Source organism: Cheilinus undulatus, linkage group 9 (assembly GCF_018320785.1).
Source record: "Cheilinus undulatus linkage group 9, ASM1832078v1, whole genome shotgun sequence".
NCBI lineage: Eukaryota > Metazoa > Chordata > Actinopteri > Labriformes > Labridae > Cheilinus > Cheilinus undulatus.
Genome location: NC_054873.1, coordinates 51,381,315 through 51,397,905, shown reverse-complemented (window position 1 = coordinate 51,397,905; position 16,591 = coordinate 51,381,315).

Sequence of the window (16,591 nt, the reverse complement as noted above, 5' to 3'; positions counted from 1 at the left end):
GTAGAACACAGAAACTGTCCTGTATTAGAGGCCCTCCTTCTAAAGGTAGAACACAGAAACCGTCCTGTATTGGAGGCCCTCCTTCTAAAGGTAGAACACAGAAACCGTCCTGTATTAGAGGCCCTCCTTCTAAAGGTAGAACACAGAAACCGTCCTGTATTGGAGGCCCTCCTTCTAAAGGTAGAACACAGAAACTGTCCTGTATTAGAGGCCCTCCTTCTAAAGGTAGAACACAGAAACCGTCCTGTATTGGAGGCCCTCCTTCTAAAGGTAGAACACAGAAACTGTCCTGTATTAGAGGCCCTCCTTCTAAAGGTAGAACACAGAAACCGTCCTGTATTAGAGGCCCTCCTTCTTAAGGTAGAACACAGAAACCGTCCTGTATTAGAGGCCCTCCTTCTTAAGGTAGAACACAGAAACTGTCCTGTATTAGAGGCCCTCCTTCTTAAGGTAGAACACAGAAACCGTCCTGTATTAGAGGCCCTCCTTCTAAAGGTAGAACACAGAAACCGTCCTGTATTAGAGGCCCTCCTTCTAAAGGTAGAACACAGAAACTGTCCTGTATTAGAGGCCCTCCTTCTAAAGGTAGAACACAGAAACCGTCCTGTATTAGAGGCCCTCCTTCTAAAGGTAGAACACAGAAACCGTCCTGTATTAGAGGCCCTCCTTCTTAAGGTAGAACACAGAAACTGTCCTGTATTAGAGGCCCTCCTTCTAAAGGTAGAACACAGAAACTGTCCTGTATTAGAGGCCCTCCTTCTTAAGGTAGAACACAGAAACCGTCCTGTATTAGAGGCCCTCCTTCTTAAGGTAGAACACAGAAACCGTCCTGTATTAGAGGCCCTCCTTCTAAAGGTAGAACACAGAAACTGTCCTGTATTAGAGGCCCTCCTTCTAAAGGTAGAACACAGAAACCGTCCTGTATCGGAGGCTGTCTTTCCAAAGGTAATAACAGGTAAACGTTGCTGTATTGGAGGCGGAGCAGAGGAGCGTCTCTGCTGCCTGCAGGCACGGTTAGTGAGACGATCCTGAGGAATGTGAGAAAAACAGCACAACAAGCTGCATCAAGAACAGGAGTATGTGAGTGTGTGTGACAGAGAGCCAGCTGAACACACACTCAGATCAGCTGTCTGACGCTGACAGGCCTGCCAGGAATAACCACGTCTGAAACGGCGAGCACTCGGTGAACTGCACATTCACGCTCCGTCTGATGGGTCAGACGCGTTAACACATGGGAACGTTAAAGAAGGAGATTTAAATTCAGAGTTCTGTGTTTGTAGAGATGCTGCGATGACGAGCAGACCTCAGAGCTGACGGCGTGATAAAGCCCAGCCTCAGGGTACCGGGGTGTGTGCAGGACCCAACACGAGCCGTCAGCAGCGTGTTCAATCCTGCTCATGTATGTGTGAGGTAGGGCTGGGCAACACGTGGACATTTAACATGCATGCATGTTTCTAAAGGAGAACACGGAGAGAAAATACAATTTAGGTTCATACGCTGATAGTGCGTACAGGACTCCGTGAAGAGATAGTCCACTACAGTACTGTGTTTATTTTTAGAAATATTTCTATTATTAGTAAAAATCTAACATTATCCTCCCCTGTTTGATGCCAGGGCAACAAAATCAGACGTCCTAGACACCTGATAGAGCGGAGTTTAAATTAATTTCCATAAAAAGAAAATCTGTTTTTCATTAAAAAAAAAAAAAGAAAAGGTAATATCAAAGCTTGGAACACTGGGGATGTAACATTCCTTTTTCCTATGTGTGTGACCTGGTGCAGATGTTGTGAGTAAAAGAATGTTACATAACCATGGTTGTCTCTTCATCTATCTTTCTCCTCATGGTTTTTCAAACTAATTGATTACTAGACTACTGACTGTCTGCTGTTGGCAACTTTTAAAAAAGGTGGAACTGGCAGAAATGGAGGAAACGTCACCAACATTCCCAGCTTCACCAACATTCTTTCTTTCTACATTTGATGACATGCTTTGAGGTATATAAAACATTCCATTCTCTGCCTTTGATTGTCATCCCCTAAATTTTATAAAATATTCCATTCTCTGCCTTCCATGATGTCATCCTCTGAAGTTTGTAAAACATTCTCATCTATGCCTTTGATTGTGATGCTTTGACCTTCATAAAACATTCCATTCCCTGCCTTTGTTAGTGTCATCCTTTGACATTTAAAAAACATTCCATACCCCGTCTTTGACATTTGCAAAACATTCCATTCCCTGCCTTTGATAGTGTCATCCTTTGATGTTTTTAAAACATTCCATTCTCTGCCTTTGATTGTCATCCTTTGACGTTTATAAAACATTCAATTCTCTGCCTTTGATTGTCATCACCTAAAGTTTATAAAACATCCCATTCTCTGCTTTTGATTGTCATTCTTTGAAGGTTATAAAACATTAGATTCTCTGCCTTTGAAACTGTTATCCTTTGAGGTTCATTAAACATTCCATTCCCTGCCTTTGATAGTGTCATCCTTTGATGTTTTTAAAAAATTCCATTCTCTGTCTTTGATGTTAATAAAACATTCCATTCTATGCCTTTGATTGTGTCCACCTTTTCTCCACCTCTGGTTTCAAACTGTGTCCATGTACAACATTCCATTCCCTGCCCGTGGTCACAGTCCCACCCCTGGTCTCAGACTGTGTCTGTACAGGTACGCTCTAACAGATCTATGGTACTGATGTGAACCAAGACCAGCAGGATCAGGGGGAGCAGCCATGCTCGGGTATGGTATAAAACAATCATGATGAAGACGTCCAGACAGTAAAGGAATGTTTGACAGCCTAATCACACAGGAATGTTAGTGGGGATTAGTGCGGTGGTGACGGCGTGTTTTAGTTTGCCTGCAGTTCTCCATGATTAAAAAGAAGAAATGACAGGATATCGGGTCTGAAACTCTGTTTTTGTTGCTGTGGTATCAACCAGGATCTGGTTTTTACCACAATCCTACCAAAGTAAACCATTCCAGAATGGTGACGACCATTTGTAGTGAAAAATATCAACCTTTACATCACATTCACTCACAGATCTAAAGCAGTCTGCTCATGGTGATTCCACATTGCCCAGCCCTAGCCTGTCTGAGTCTGTGAGTGTCTGTGGAGATAAATGTGGGTCCACATTGCCCAGCCCTAGCCTGAGTCTGTGAGTGTCTCTGTGCAGATAAATGTGGGTCCACATTTCCCAGCCCTAGCCTGTCTGAGTCCATGAGTGTCTGTGTGCAGATAAATGTGGGTCCACATTGCCCAGCCCTAGCCTGAGTCTGTGAGTGTCTCTGTGCAGATAAATGTGGGTCCACATTTCCCAGCCCTAGCCTGTCTGAGTCCATGAGTGTCTGTGTGCAGATAAATGTGGGTCCACATTGCCCAGCCCTAGCCTGAGTCTGTGAGTGTCTGTGTGCAGATAAATGTGGGTCCACATTGCCCAGCCCTAGCCTGTCTGAGTCCATGAGTGTCTGTGGAGATAAATGTGGGTCCACATTGCCCAGCCCTAGCCTGTCTGAGTCCATGAGTGTCTGTGTGCAGATAAATGTGGGTCCACATTGCCCAGCCCTAGCCTGTCTGAGTCCATGAGTGTCTGTGGAGATAAATGTGGGTCCACATTGCCCAGCCCTAGCCTGTCTGAGTCCATGAGTGTCTGTGTGCAGATAAATGTGGGTCCACATTGCCCAGCCCTAGCCTGTCTGAGTCCATGAGTGTCTGTGTGCAGATAAATGTGGGTCCACATTGCCCAGCCCTAGCCTGTCTGAGTCCATGAGTGTCTGTGTGCAGATAAATGTGGGTCCACATTGCCCAGCCCTAGCCTGTCTGAGTCCATGAGTGTCTGTGTGCAGATAAATGTGGGTCCACATTGCCCAGCCCTAGCCTGTCTGAGTCCATGAGTGTCTGTGTGCAGATAAATGTCAGATAGGAACATTAAAGCCTGCAGAGGCTCTCATACTCACAGGGACAGACATCTTGGTTGTTTTTCTCGGTACTTTTCCAACAGATCGAGCTTCTCCTCCCTGTCACTCCTTCCTCGGCTCCATGGTCCTGTCGGTAGGAAACATCCAGCTGTCGGGCTGTGGAGCTGGGTGGCAGCTCTCCGTGAATCCGCAGCAGAGCGCTCTGTTCACGGCTCGGCAGCAGCAGAGAGGCCGCCTCTCCGTGCTGCTCCCCTGGCTGTAAGAGCTCCGTCCCCCGCCTGCTAAGCTCCCCTCTGGTACACTCCCTCACGGTGTTTGATGGCGGGAAATCCTTGACAAAAAGCAGAAAAGACGCAGAGACGCTACCGGGGTGTTGCTCGGTGTGGACCGGGAGGAACGGCAGCAGTCTCCGCCTCCGTGTCTGCGTCCGTCCGTCCTGCAGGCAGCAGCCCGTCCGGCCTTAAAGAGACCGTGTCACCGCCAACACCACCGGGAGAGGGTACCGGGGAGCAGGGCGCCCATGGGGGGGGGGGGGTAATAGGAGAGCTGTCTGGGGCCAAGTCCACAGGGGGGCTCATGGGGTCCACAAAACCATGGTCTGGAGTTAGCAGTGATACCGAATCATGTCTTTCACCAGGCAGAAGAACAAAAAGTCCAAGAAAATCAGAAAACTTCAGGGGAATTTTTTTAATGGATATAAAGTGCAGAAAATGTGTAATAAGTGGTGAAAGAAGGGGCAAAAATGGGTTAAAAGAGGCAAAACACGGCAAACGAGGGATAAAACTGATTAACATGGTAAAAACTGGTGAAACCAGACTAAGAGTGTGTGTGAGGCCAACACCATAACCACTACACTATATTAACATGTATAAAATAAATAAGAATGTGTGTGTTGGGTATGCAGTGGAAGTGGTTAAAATGGGATAAAATTGGCAGCAAATAAGTAGCCAAACCGGGCTAAAGGTAGCAAAGAGAAGAAACAAAGTAGCAAACATGTTAAAATTGGCAAAAATGAACCAGATGTGGCCAGGAAGTTCCAAATGTAATAAAAATGGCAGTAAAGGTGGTGAAAATGGGTAAAAACTGGCAACAAGATGGAGCAAAATGGGCCAAAAGTGGCAAATGTAAAAAAAGAGCCGGTGAAAGCAGCAAGAATGGCAAAAAGAAAAGAAGCTACAAATAAATTAAAGTCACCAAAAATGGGTTAAAAGTGTAACCCATTCAGGGTTTATCAGGGTCCAGTCTCTGGGTTTATCAGGGTCCAGTCTCTGGGTTTATCAGGGTCCACTCTCTGGGTTTATCAGGGTCCAGTCTCTGGGTTTACCAGGGTCCACTCTCTGGGTTTATCAGGGTCCACTCTCTGGGTTTATCAGGGTCCAGTCTCTGGGTTTATCAGGGTCCACTCTCTGGGTTTATCAGGGTCCAGTCTCTGGGTTTACCAGGGTCCACTCTCTGGGTTTATCAGGGTCCACTCTCTGGGTTTATCAGGGTCCAGTCTCTGGGTTTATCAGGGTCCAGTCTCTGGGTTTATCAGGGTCCACTCTCTGGGTTTATCAGGGTCCAGTCTCTGGGTTTATCAGGGTCCAGTCTCTGGGTTTATCAGGGTCCAGTCTCTGGGTTTATCAGGGTCCAGTCTCTGGGTTTATCAGGGTCCATTCTCTGGGTTTATCAGGGTCCATTCTCTGGGTTTATCAGGGTCCAGTCTCTGGGTTTATCAGGGTCCACTCTCTGGGTTTATCAGGGTCCAGTCTCTGGGTTTATCAGGGTCCAGTCTCTGGGTTTATCAGGGTCCACTCTCTGGGTTTATCAGGGTCCAGTCTCTGGGTTTATCAGGGTCCACTCTCTGGGTTTATCAGGGTCCACTCTCTGGGTTTATCAGGGTCCACTCTCTGGATTTATCAGGGTCCAGTCTCTGGGTTTATCAGGGTCCAGTCTCTGGTTTATCAGGGTCCAGTCTCTGGGTCTATCAGGGTCCAGTCTCTGGGTTTATCAGGGTCCAGTCTCTGGGTTTATCAGGGTCCACTCTCTGGGTTTATCAGGGTCCAGTCTCTGGGTTTACCAGGGTCCACTCTCTGGGTTTATCAGGGTCCACTCTCTGGGTTTATCAGGGTCCAGTCTCTGGGTTTATCAGGGTCCACTCTCTGGGTTTATCAGGGTCCAGTCTCTGGGTTTATCAGGGTCCACTCTCTGGGTTTATCAGGGTCCACTCTCTGGGTTTATCAGGGTCCAGTCTCTGGGTTTATCAGGGTCCAGTCTCTGGGTTTATCAGGGTCCACTCTCTGGGTTTATCAGGGTCCAGTCTCTGGGTTTATCAGGGTCCAGTCTCTGGGTTTATCAGGGTCCAGTCTCTGGGTTTATCAGGGTCCAGTCTCTGGGTTTATCAGGGTCCAGTCTCTGGGTTTATCAGGGTCCAGTCTCTGGGTTTATCAGGGTCCAGTCTCTGGGTTTATCAGGGTCCACTCTCTGGGTTTATCAGGGTCCAGTCTCTGGGTTTATCAGGGTCCAGTCTCTGGGTTTATCAGGGTCCACTCTCTGGGTTTATCAGGGTCCAGTCTCTGGGTTTATCAGGGTCCACTCTCTGGGTTTATCAGGGTCCACTCTCTGGGTTTATCAGGGTCCACTCTCTGGATTTATCAGGGTCCAGTCTCTGGGTTTATCAGGGTCCAGTCTCTGGTTTATCAGGGTCCAGTCTCTGGGTCTATCAGGGTCCAGTCTCTGGGTTTATCAGGGTCCAGTCTCTGGTTTATCAGGGTCCACTCTCTGGGTTTATCAGGGTCCAGTCTCTGGGTCTATCAGGGTCCAGTCTCTGGGTTTATCAGGGTCCAGTCTCTGGGTTTATCAGGGTCCACTCTCTGGGTCTATCAGGGTCCAGTCTCTGGGTTTATCAGGGTCCAGTCTCTGGTCTATCAGGGTCCGCTCTCTGGGTCTATCAGGGTCCAGTCTCTGGGTCTATCAGGGTCCAGTCTCTGGTTTATCAGGGTCCAGTCTCTGGGTCAATCAGGGTCCACTCTCTGGGTCAATCAGGGTCCAGTCTCTGGGTCTATCAGGGTCCACCCTCTGGGTCTATCAGGGTCCAGTCTCTGGTCTATCAGGGTCCAGTCTCTGGGTCTATCAGGGTCCAGTCTCTGGTTTATCAGGGTCCAGTCTCTGGGTTTATCAGGGTCCAGTCTCTGGGTTTATCAGGGTCCAGTCTCTGGGTTTATCAGGGTCCAGTCTCTGGGTTTACCAGGGTCCACTCTCTGGGTTTATCAGGGTCCAGTCTCTGGGTTTATCAGGGTCCACTCTCTGGGTTTATCAGGGTCCACTCTCTGGGTTTATCAGGGTCCAGTCTCTGGGTTTACCAGGGTCCACTCTCTGGGTTTATCAGGGTCCACTCTCTGGGTTTATCAGGGTCCAGTCTCTGGGTTTATCAGGGTCCAGTCTCTGGGTTTATCAGGGTCCATTCTCTGGGTTTATCAGGGTCCAGTCTCTGGGTTTATCAGGGTCCAGTCTCTGGGTTTACCAGGGTCCACTCTCTGGGTTTATCAGGGTCCAGTCTCTGGGTTTATCAGGGTCCACTCTCTGGGTTTATCAGGGTCCACTCTCTGGGTTTATCAGGGTCCAGTCTCTGGGTTTACCAGGGTCCACTCTCTGGGTTTATCAGGGTCCAGTCTCTGGGTTTATCAGGGTCCAGTCTCTGGGTTTATCAGGGTCCAGTCTCTGGGTTTATCAGGGTCCAGTCTCTGGGTTTATCAGGGTCCAGTCTCTGGGTTTATCAGGGTCCACTCTCTGGGTTTATCAGGGTCCAGTCTCTGGGTTTATCAGGGTCCAGTCTCTGGGTTTATCAGGGTCCACTCTCTGGGTTTATCAGGGTCCACTCTCTGGGTTTATCAGGGTCCAGTCTCTGGGTTTATCAGGGTCCACTCTCTGGGTTTATCAGGGTCCACTCTCTGGGTTTATCAGGGTCCACTCTCTGGATTTATCAGGGTCCAGTCTCTGGGTTTATCAGGGTCCAGTCTCTGGTTTATCAGGGTCCAGTCTCTGGGTCTATCAGGGTCCAGTCTCTGGGTTTATCAGGGTCCAGTCTCTGGTTTATCAGGGTCCACTCTCTGGGTTTATCAGGGTCCAGTCTCTGGGTCTATCAGGGTCCACTCTCTGGGTTTATCAGGGTCCAGTCTCTGGGTTTATCAGGGTCCACTCTCTGGGTCTATCAGGGTCCAGTCTCTGGGTTTATCAGGGTCCAGTCTCTGGTCTATCAGGGTCCGCTCTCTGGGTCTATCAGGGTCCGCTCTCTGGGTCTATCAGGGTCCAGTCTCTGGTTTATCAGGGTCCAGTCTCTGGGTCAATCAGGGTCCACTCTCTGGGTCAATCAGGGTCCAGTCTCTGGGTCTATCAGGGTCCACCCTCTGGGTTTATCAGGGTCCATTCTGTGGTTTATCAGGGTCCAGTCTCTGGTTTATCAGGGTCCAGTCTCTGGGTTTTTCAGGGTCCACTCTCTGGTTTTTCAGGGTCCAGTCTCTGGGTTTATCAGGATCCAGTCTCTGTCTTTTCAGGGTCCAGTCTCTGAGTTTATCAGGGTCCAGTCTCTGGGTTCATCAGGGTCCAGTCTCTGGTTTATCAGGGTCCAGTCTCTGGTTTATGAGGGTCCAGTCTCTGGTTTATCAGGGTCCATTCTGTGGTTTATCAGGGTCCAGTCTCTGGTTTATCAGGGTCCATTCTGTGGTTTATCAGGGTCCAGTCTCTGGGTTTATCAGGGTCCAGTCTCTGGTTTATCAGGGTCCAGTCTTTGGGTTTATCAGGGTCCAGTATCTGGGTTTATCAGGGTCCAGTCTCTGGGTTTATCAGGGTCCAGTATCTGGGTTTATCAGGGTCCAGTCTCTGGGTTTATCGGGGTCCAGTCTCTGGGTTTATCAGGGTCCAGTCTCTGGTTTATCAGGGTCCAGTCTCTGGGTTTATCAGGGTCCAGTCTCTGGGTTTATCAGGGTCCAGTCTCTGGGTTTATCAGGGTCCAGTCTCTGGGTTTATCAGGGTCCAGTCTCTGGGTTTATCAGGGTCCAGTCTCTGGGTTCATCAGGGTCCAGTCTCTGGTTTATCAGGGTCCACTCTCTGGGTTTATCAGAGTCCAGTCTCTGGTTTATCAGGGTCCAGTCTTTGGGTTTATCAGGGTCCAGTCTCTGGGTTTATCAGGGTCCAGTCTCTGGGTTTATCAGGGTCCAGTCTCTGGGTTTATCAGGGTCCAGTCTTTGGGTTTATCAGGGTCCAGTCTCTGGGTTTATCAGGGTCCAGTCTCTGGGTTTATCAGGGTCCAGTCTCTGGTTTATCAGGGTCCAGTCTCTGGGTTTATCAGGGTCCAGTCTCTGGGTTTATCAGGGTCCACTCTCTGGGTTTATCAGGGTCCAGTCTCTGGGTTTACCAGGGTCCACTCTCTGGGTTTATCAGGGTCCAGTCTCTGGGTTTATCAGGGTCCAGTCTCTGGGTTTATCAGGGTCCACTCTCTGGGTTTATCAGGGTCCAGTCTCTGGGTTTATCAGGGTCCAGTCTCTGGGTTTATCAGGGTCCACTCTCTGGGTTTATCAGGGTCCACTCTCTGGGTTTATCAGGGTCCACTCTCTGGGTTTATCAGGGTCCACTCTCTGGGTTTATCAGGGTCCAGTCTCTGGGTTTACCAGGGTCCACTCTCTGGGTTTATCAGGGTCCAGTCTCTGGGTTTATCAGGGTCCAGTCTCTGGGTTTATCAGGGTCCAGTCTCTGGGTTTATCAGGGTCCAGTCTCTGGGTTTATCAGGGTCCAGTCTCTGGTTTATCAGGGTCCACTCTCTGGGTTTATCAGGGTCCAGTCTCTGGGTCTATCAGGGTCCACTCTCTGGGTTTATCAGGGTCCAGTCTCTGGGTTTATCAGGGTCCACTCTCTGGGTCTATCAGGGTCCAGTCTCTGGGTTTATCAGGGTCCAGTCTCTGGTCTATCAGGGTCCGCTCTCTGGGTCTATCAGGGTCCAGTCTCTGGGTCTATCAGGGTCCAGTCTCTGGTTTATCAGGGTCCAGTCTCTGGGTCAATCAGGGTCCACTCTCTGGGTCAATCAGGGTCCAGTCTCTGGGTCTATCAGGGTCCACCCTCTGGGTCTATCAGGGTCCAGTCTCTGGTCTATCAGGGTCCAGTCTCTGGGTCTATCAGGGTCCAGTCTCTGGTTTATCAGGGTCCAGTCTCTGGGTTTATCAGGGTCCAGTCTCTGGGTTTATCAGGGTCCAGTCTCTGGGTTTATCAGGGTCCACTCTCTGGGTTTATCAGGGTCCAGTCTCTGGGTTTATCAGGGTCCAGTCTCTGGGTTTACCAGGGTCCACTCTCTGGGTTTATCAGGGTCCAGTCTCTGGGTTTATCAGGGTCCACTCTCTGGGTTTATCAGGGTCCACTCTCTGGGTTTATCAGGGTCCAGTCTCTGGGTTTATCAGGGTCCACTCTCTGGGTTTATCAGGGTCCACTCTCTGGGTTTATCAGGGTCCAGTCTCTGGGTTTATCAGGGTCCAGTCTCTGGGTTTATCAGGGTCCATTCTCTGGGTTTATCAGGGTCCATTCTCTGGGTTTATCAGGGTCCAGTCTCTGGGTTTATCAGGGTCCACTCTCTGGGTTTATCAGGGTCCAGTCTCTGGGTTTATCAGGGTCCAGTCTCTGGGTTTATCAGGGTCCACTCTCTGGGTTTATCAGGGTCCAGTCTCTGGGTTTACCAGGGTCCACTCTCTGGGTTTATCAGGGTCCACTCTCTGGGTTTATCAGGGTCCAGTCTCTGGGTTTATCAGGGTCCAGTCTCTGGGTTTATCAGGGTCCACTCTCTGGGTTTATCAGGGTCCAGTCTCTGGGTTTATCAGGGTCCAGTCTCTGGGTTTACCAGGGTCCACTCTCTGGGTTTATCAGGGTCCAGTCTCTGGGTTTATCAGGGTCCACTCTCTGGGTTTATCAGGGTCCACTCTCTGGGTTTATCAGGGTCCAGTCTCTGGGTTTACCAGGGTCCACTCTCTGGGTTTATCAGGGTCCAGTCTCTGGGTTTATCAGGGTCCAGTCTCTGGGTTTATCAGGGTCCAGTCTCTGGGTTTATCAGGGTCCATTCTCTGGGTTTATCAGGGTCCATTCTCTGGGTTTATCAGGGTCCATTCTCTGGGTTTATCAGGGTCCACTCTCTGGGTTTATCAGGGTCCATTCTCTGGGTTTATCAGGGTCCATTCTCTGGGTTTATCAGGGTCCAATCTCTGGGTTTATCAGGGTCCACTCTCTGGGTTTATCAGGGTCCAGTCTCTGGGTTTATCAGGGTCCACTCTCTGGGTTTATCAGGGTCCACTCTCTGGGTTTATCAGGGTCCACTCTCTGGGTTTATCAGGGTCCAGTCTCTGGGTTTATCAGGGTCCAGTCTCTGGTTTATCAGGGTCCATTCTCTGGGTTTATCAGGGTCCAGTCTCTGGGTTTATCAGGGTCCAGTCTCTGGTTTATCAGGGTCCACTCTCTGGGTTTATCAGGGTCCATTCTCTGGGTTTATCAGGGTCCAGTCTCTGGGTTTATCAGGGTCCAGTCTCTGGGTTTATCAGGGTCCAGTCCCTGGTCTATCAGGGTCCAGCCTCTGGTTTATCAGGGTCCAGTCTCTGGTCTATCAGGGTCCAGTCTCTTGTCTATCAGGGTCCAGTCTCTGGGTTTATCAGGGTCCAGTCTCTGGTTTATCAGGGTCCATTCTCTGGACTATCAGGGTCCATTCTCTGGTCTATCAGGGTCCAGTCTCTGGTCTATCAGGGTCCAGTTTCTTGTCTATCAGGGTCCAGTCTCTGGGTTTATCAGGGTCCAGTCTCTGGTTTATCAGGGTCCATTCTCTGGGTTTATCAGGGTCCATTTACTGGTTTATCAGGGTCCAGTCTCTGGGTTTATCAGGGTCCAGTCTCTGGGTTTATCAGGGTCCAGTCTCTGGGTTCATCAGGGTCCAGTCTCTGGTTTATCAGGGTCCAGTCTCTGGGTTTATCAGAGTCCAGTCTCTGGTTTATCAGGGTCCAGTCTTTGGGTTTATCAGGGTCCAGTCTCTGGGTTTATCAGGGTCCAGTCTCTGGGTTTATCAGGGTCCAGTCTCTGGGTTTATCAGGGTCCAGTCTCTGGTTTATCAGGGTCCAGTCTTTGGGTTTATCAGGGTCCAGTATCTGGGTTTATCAGGGTCCAGTCTCTGGGTTTATCAGGGTCCAGTATCTGGGTTTATCAGGGTCCAGTCTCTGGGTTTATCGGGGTCCAGTCTCTGGGTTTATCAGGGTCCAGTCTCTGGTTTATCAGGGTCCAGTCTCTGGGTTTATCAGGGTCCAGTCTCTGGGTTTATCAGGGTCCAGTCTCTGGGTTTATCAGGGTCCAGTCTCTGGGTTTATCAGGGTCCAGTCTCTGGGTTCATCAGGGTCCAGTCTCTGGTTTATCAGGGTCCACTCTCTGGGTTTATCAGAGTCCAGTCTCTGGTTTATCAGGGTCCAGTCTTTGGGTTTATCAGGGTCCAGTCTCTGGGTTTATCAGGGTCCAGTCTCTGGGTTTATCAGGGTCCAGTCTCTGGGTTTATCAGGGTCCAGTCTTTGGGTTTATCAGGGTCCAGTCTCTGGGTTTATCAGGGTCCAGTCTCTGGGTTTATCAGGGTCCAGTCTCTGGTTTATCAGGGTCCAGTCTCTGGGTTTATCAGGGTCCAGTCTCTGGGTTTATCAGGGTCCACTCTCTGGGTTTATCAGGGTCCAGTCTCTGGGTTTATCAGGGTCCACTCTCTGGGTTTATCAGGGTCCAGTCTCTGGGTTTATCAGGGTCCAGTCTCTGGGTTTATCAGGGTCCACTCTCTGGGTTTATCAGGGTCCAGTCTCTGGGTTTATCAGGGTCCAGTCTCTGGGTTTATCAGGGTCCACTCTCTGGGTTTATCAGGGTCCACTCTCTGGGTTTATCAGGGTCCACTCTCTGGGTTTATCAGGGTCCACTCTCTGGGTTTATCAGGGTCCAGTCTCTGGGTTTATCAGGGTCCACTCTCTGGGTTTATCAGGGTCCAGTCTCTGGGTTTATCAGGGTCCAGTCTCTGGGTTTATCAGGGTCCAGTCTCTGGGTTTATCAGGGTCCATTCTCTGGGTTTATCAGGGTCCATTCTCTGGGTTTATCAGGGTCCAGTCTCTGGGTTTATCAGGGTCCACTCTCTGGGTTTATCAGGGTCCAGTCTCTGGGTTTATCAGGGTCCAGTCTCTGGGTTTATCAGGGTCCACTCTCTGGGTTTATCAGGGTCCACTCTCTGGGTTTATCAGGGTCCAGTCTCTGGGTTTATCAGGGTCCACTCTCTGGGTTTATCAGGGTCCACTCTCTGGGTTTATCAGGGTCCACTCTCTGGATTTATCAGGGTCCAGTCTCTGGGTTTATCAGGGTCCAGTCTCTGGTTTATCAGGGTCCAGTCTCTGGGTCTATCAGGGTCCAGTCTCTGGGTTTATCAGGGTCCAGTCTCTGGTTTATGAGGGTCCAGTCTCTGGTTTATCAGGGTCCAGTCTCTGGTTTATCAGGGTCCACTCTCTGGGTTTATCAGGGTCCAGTCTCTGGGTTTATCAGGGTCCACTCTCTGGGTCTATCAGGGTCCAGTCTCTGGGTTTATCAGGGTCCAGTCTCTGGTCTATCAGGGTCCGCTCTCTGGGTCTATCAGGGTCCAGTCTCTGGGTCTATCAGGGTCCAGTCTCTGGTTTATCAGGGTCCAGTCTCTGGGTCAATCAGGGTCCACTCTCTGGGTCAATCAGGGTCCAGTCTCTGGGTCTATCAGGGTCCACCCTCTGGGTCTATCAGGGTCCAGTCTCTGGTCTATCAGGGTCCAGTCTCTGGGTCTATCAGGGTCCAGTCTCTGGTTTATCAGGGTCCAGTTTCTGGGTTTATCAGGGTCCAGTCTCTGGGTTTATCAGGGTCCAGTCTCTGGGTTTATCAGGGTCCAGTCTCTGGGTTTATCAGGGTCCAGTCTCTGGGTTCATCAGGGTCCAGTCTCTGGTTTATCAGGGTCCAGTCTCTGGGTTTATCAGAGTCCAGTCTCTGGTTTATCAGGGTCCAGTCTTTGGGTTTATAAAGGTCCAGTCTCTGGGTTTATCAGGGTCCAGTCTCTGGGTTTATCAGGGTCCAGTCTCTGGGTTTATCAGGGTCCAGTCTCTGGTTTATCAGGGTCCAGTCTTTGGGTTTATCAGGGTCCAGTATCTGGGTTTATCAGGGTCCAGTCTCTGGGTTTATCAGGGTCCAGTATCTGGGTTTATCAGGGTCCAGTCTCTGGGTTTATCAGGGTCCAGTCTCTGGGTTTATCAGGGTCCAGTCTCTGGTTTATCAGGGTCCAGTCTCTGGGTTTATCAGGGTCCAGTCTCTGGGTTTATCAGGGTCCAGTCTCTGGGTTTATCAGGGTCCAGTCTCTGGGTTTATCAGGGTCCAGTCTCTGGGTTTATCAGGGTCCAGTCTCTGGGTTTATCAGGGTCCAGTCTCTGGGTTTATCAGGGTCCATTCTCTGGGTTTATCAGGGTCCAGTCTCTGGGTTTATCAGGGTCCAGTCTCTGGGTTTATCAGGGTCCAGTCTCTGGGTTTATCAGGGTCCAGTCTCTGGGTTTATCAGGGTCCAGTCTCTGGGTTTATCAGGGTCCAGTCTCTGGGTTTATCAGGGTCCAGTCTCTGGGTTTATCAGGGTCCAGTCTCTGGGTTTATCAGGGTCCAGTCTCTGGGTTTATCAGGGTCCATTCTCTGGGTTTATCAGGGTCCAGTCTCTGGGTTTATCAGGGTCCAGTCTCTGGGTTTATCAGGGTCCAGTCTCTGGTTTATCAGGGTCCAGTCTCTGGTTTATCAGGGTCCAGTCTCTGGGTTTATCAGGGTCCAGTCTCTGGTTTATCAGGGTCCATTCTCTGGGTTTATCAGGGTCCATTTACTGGTTTATCAGGGTCCAGTCTCTGGGTTTATCAGGGTCCGGTCTCTGGTTTATCAGGGTCCAGTCTCTGGGTCTATCAGGGTCCAGTCTCTGGGTCTATCAGAGTCCAGTCTCCGAGTTTATCAGGGTCCAGTTTCTGGGTCTATCAGGGTCCAGTCTCTGGGTCTATCAGGGTCCAGTCTCTGGGTTTATCAGGGTCCATTCTCTGGTCTATCAGGGTCCATTCTCTGGTCTATCAGGGTCCAGTCTCTGGGTTTATCAGGGTCCATTCTCTGGTCTATCAGGGTCCAGTCTCTGGGTTTATCAGGGTCCATTCTCTGGTCTATCAGGGTCCATTCTCTGGTCTATCAGGGTCCAGTCTCTGGGTTTATCAGGGTCCAGTCCCTGGTCTATCAGGGTCCAGCCTCTGGTTTATCAGGGTCCAGTCTCTGGTCTATCAGGGTCCAGTCTCTTGTCTATCAGGGTCCAGTCTCTGGGTTTATCAGGGTCCAGTCTCTGGTTTATCAGGGTCCATTCTCTGGACTATCAGGGTCCATTCTCTGGTCTATCAGGGTCCAGTTTCTGGTTTATCAGGGTCCATTCTCTGGTCTATCAGGGTCCAGTCTCTGGTTTATCAGGGTCCAGTCTCTGGGTTTATCAGAGTCCAGTCTCTGGTTTATCAGGGTCCAGTCTTTGGGTTTATAAAGGTCCAGTCTCTGGGTTTATCAGGGTCCAGTCTCTGGGTTTATCAGGGTCCAGTCTCTGGGTTTATCAGGGTCCAGTCTCTGGTTTATCAGGGTCCAGTCTTTGGGTTTATCAGGGTCCAGTATCTGGGTTTATCAGGGTCCAGTCTCTGGGTTTATCAGGGTCCAGTATCTGGGTTTATCAGGGTCCAGTCTCTGGGTTTATCAGGGTCCAGTCTCTGGGTTTATCAGGGTCCAGTCTCTGGTTTATCAGGGTCCAGTCTCTGGGTTTATCAGGGTCCAGTCTCTGGGTTTATCAGGGTCCAGTCTCTGGGTTTATCAGGGTCCAGTCTCTGGGTTTATCAGGGTCCAGTCTCTGGGTTTATCAGGGTCCAGTCTCTGGGTTCATCAGGGTCCAGTCTCTGGTTTATCAGGGTCCACTGTCTGGGTTTATCAGAGTCCAGTCTCTGGTTTATCAGGGTCCAGTCTTTGGGTTTATCAGGGTCCAGTCTCTGGGTTTATCAGGGTCCAGTCTCTGGGTTTATCAGGGTCCAGTCTCTGGGTTTATCAGGGTCCAGTCTCTGGGTTTATCAGGGTCCAGTCTCTGGTTTATCAGGGTCCAGTCTTTGGGTTTATCAGGGTCCAGTATCTGGGTTTATCAGGGTCCAGTCTCTGGGTTTATCAGGGTCCAGTCTCTGGGTTTATCAGGGTCCAGTCTCTGGTTTATCAGGGTCCAGTCTCTGGGTTTATCAGGGTCCAGTCTCTGGGTTTATCAGGGTCCAGTCTCTGGGTTTATCAGGGTCCAGTCTCTGGGTTTATCAGGGTCCAGTCTCTGGGTTTATCAGGGTCCAGTCTCTGGTTTATCAGGGTCCAGTCTCTGGGTTTATCAGGGTCCAGTCTCTGGGTTTATCAGGGTCCAGTCTCTGGGTTTATCAGGGTCCAGTCTCTGGGTTTATCAGGGTCCAGTCTCTGGGTTTATCAGGGTCCAGTCTCTGGGTTTATCAGGGTCCAGTATCTGGGTTTATCAGGGTCCAGTCTCTGGGTTTATCAGGGTCCAGTCTCTGGGTTTATCAGGGTCCAGTCTCTGGGTTTGATCGCTACCATTGGTGAGTATATTGTTGATTCTT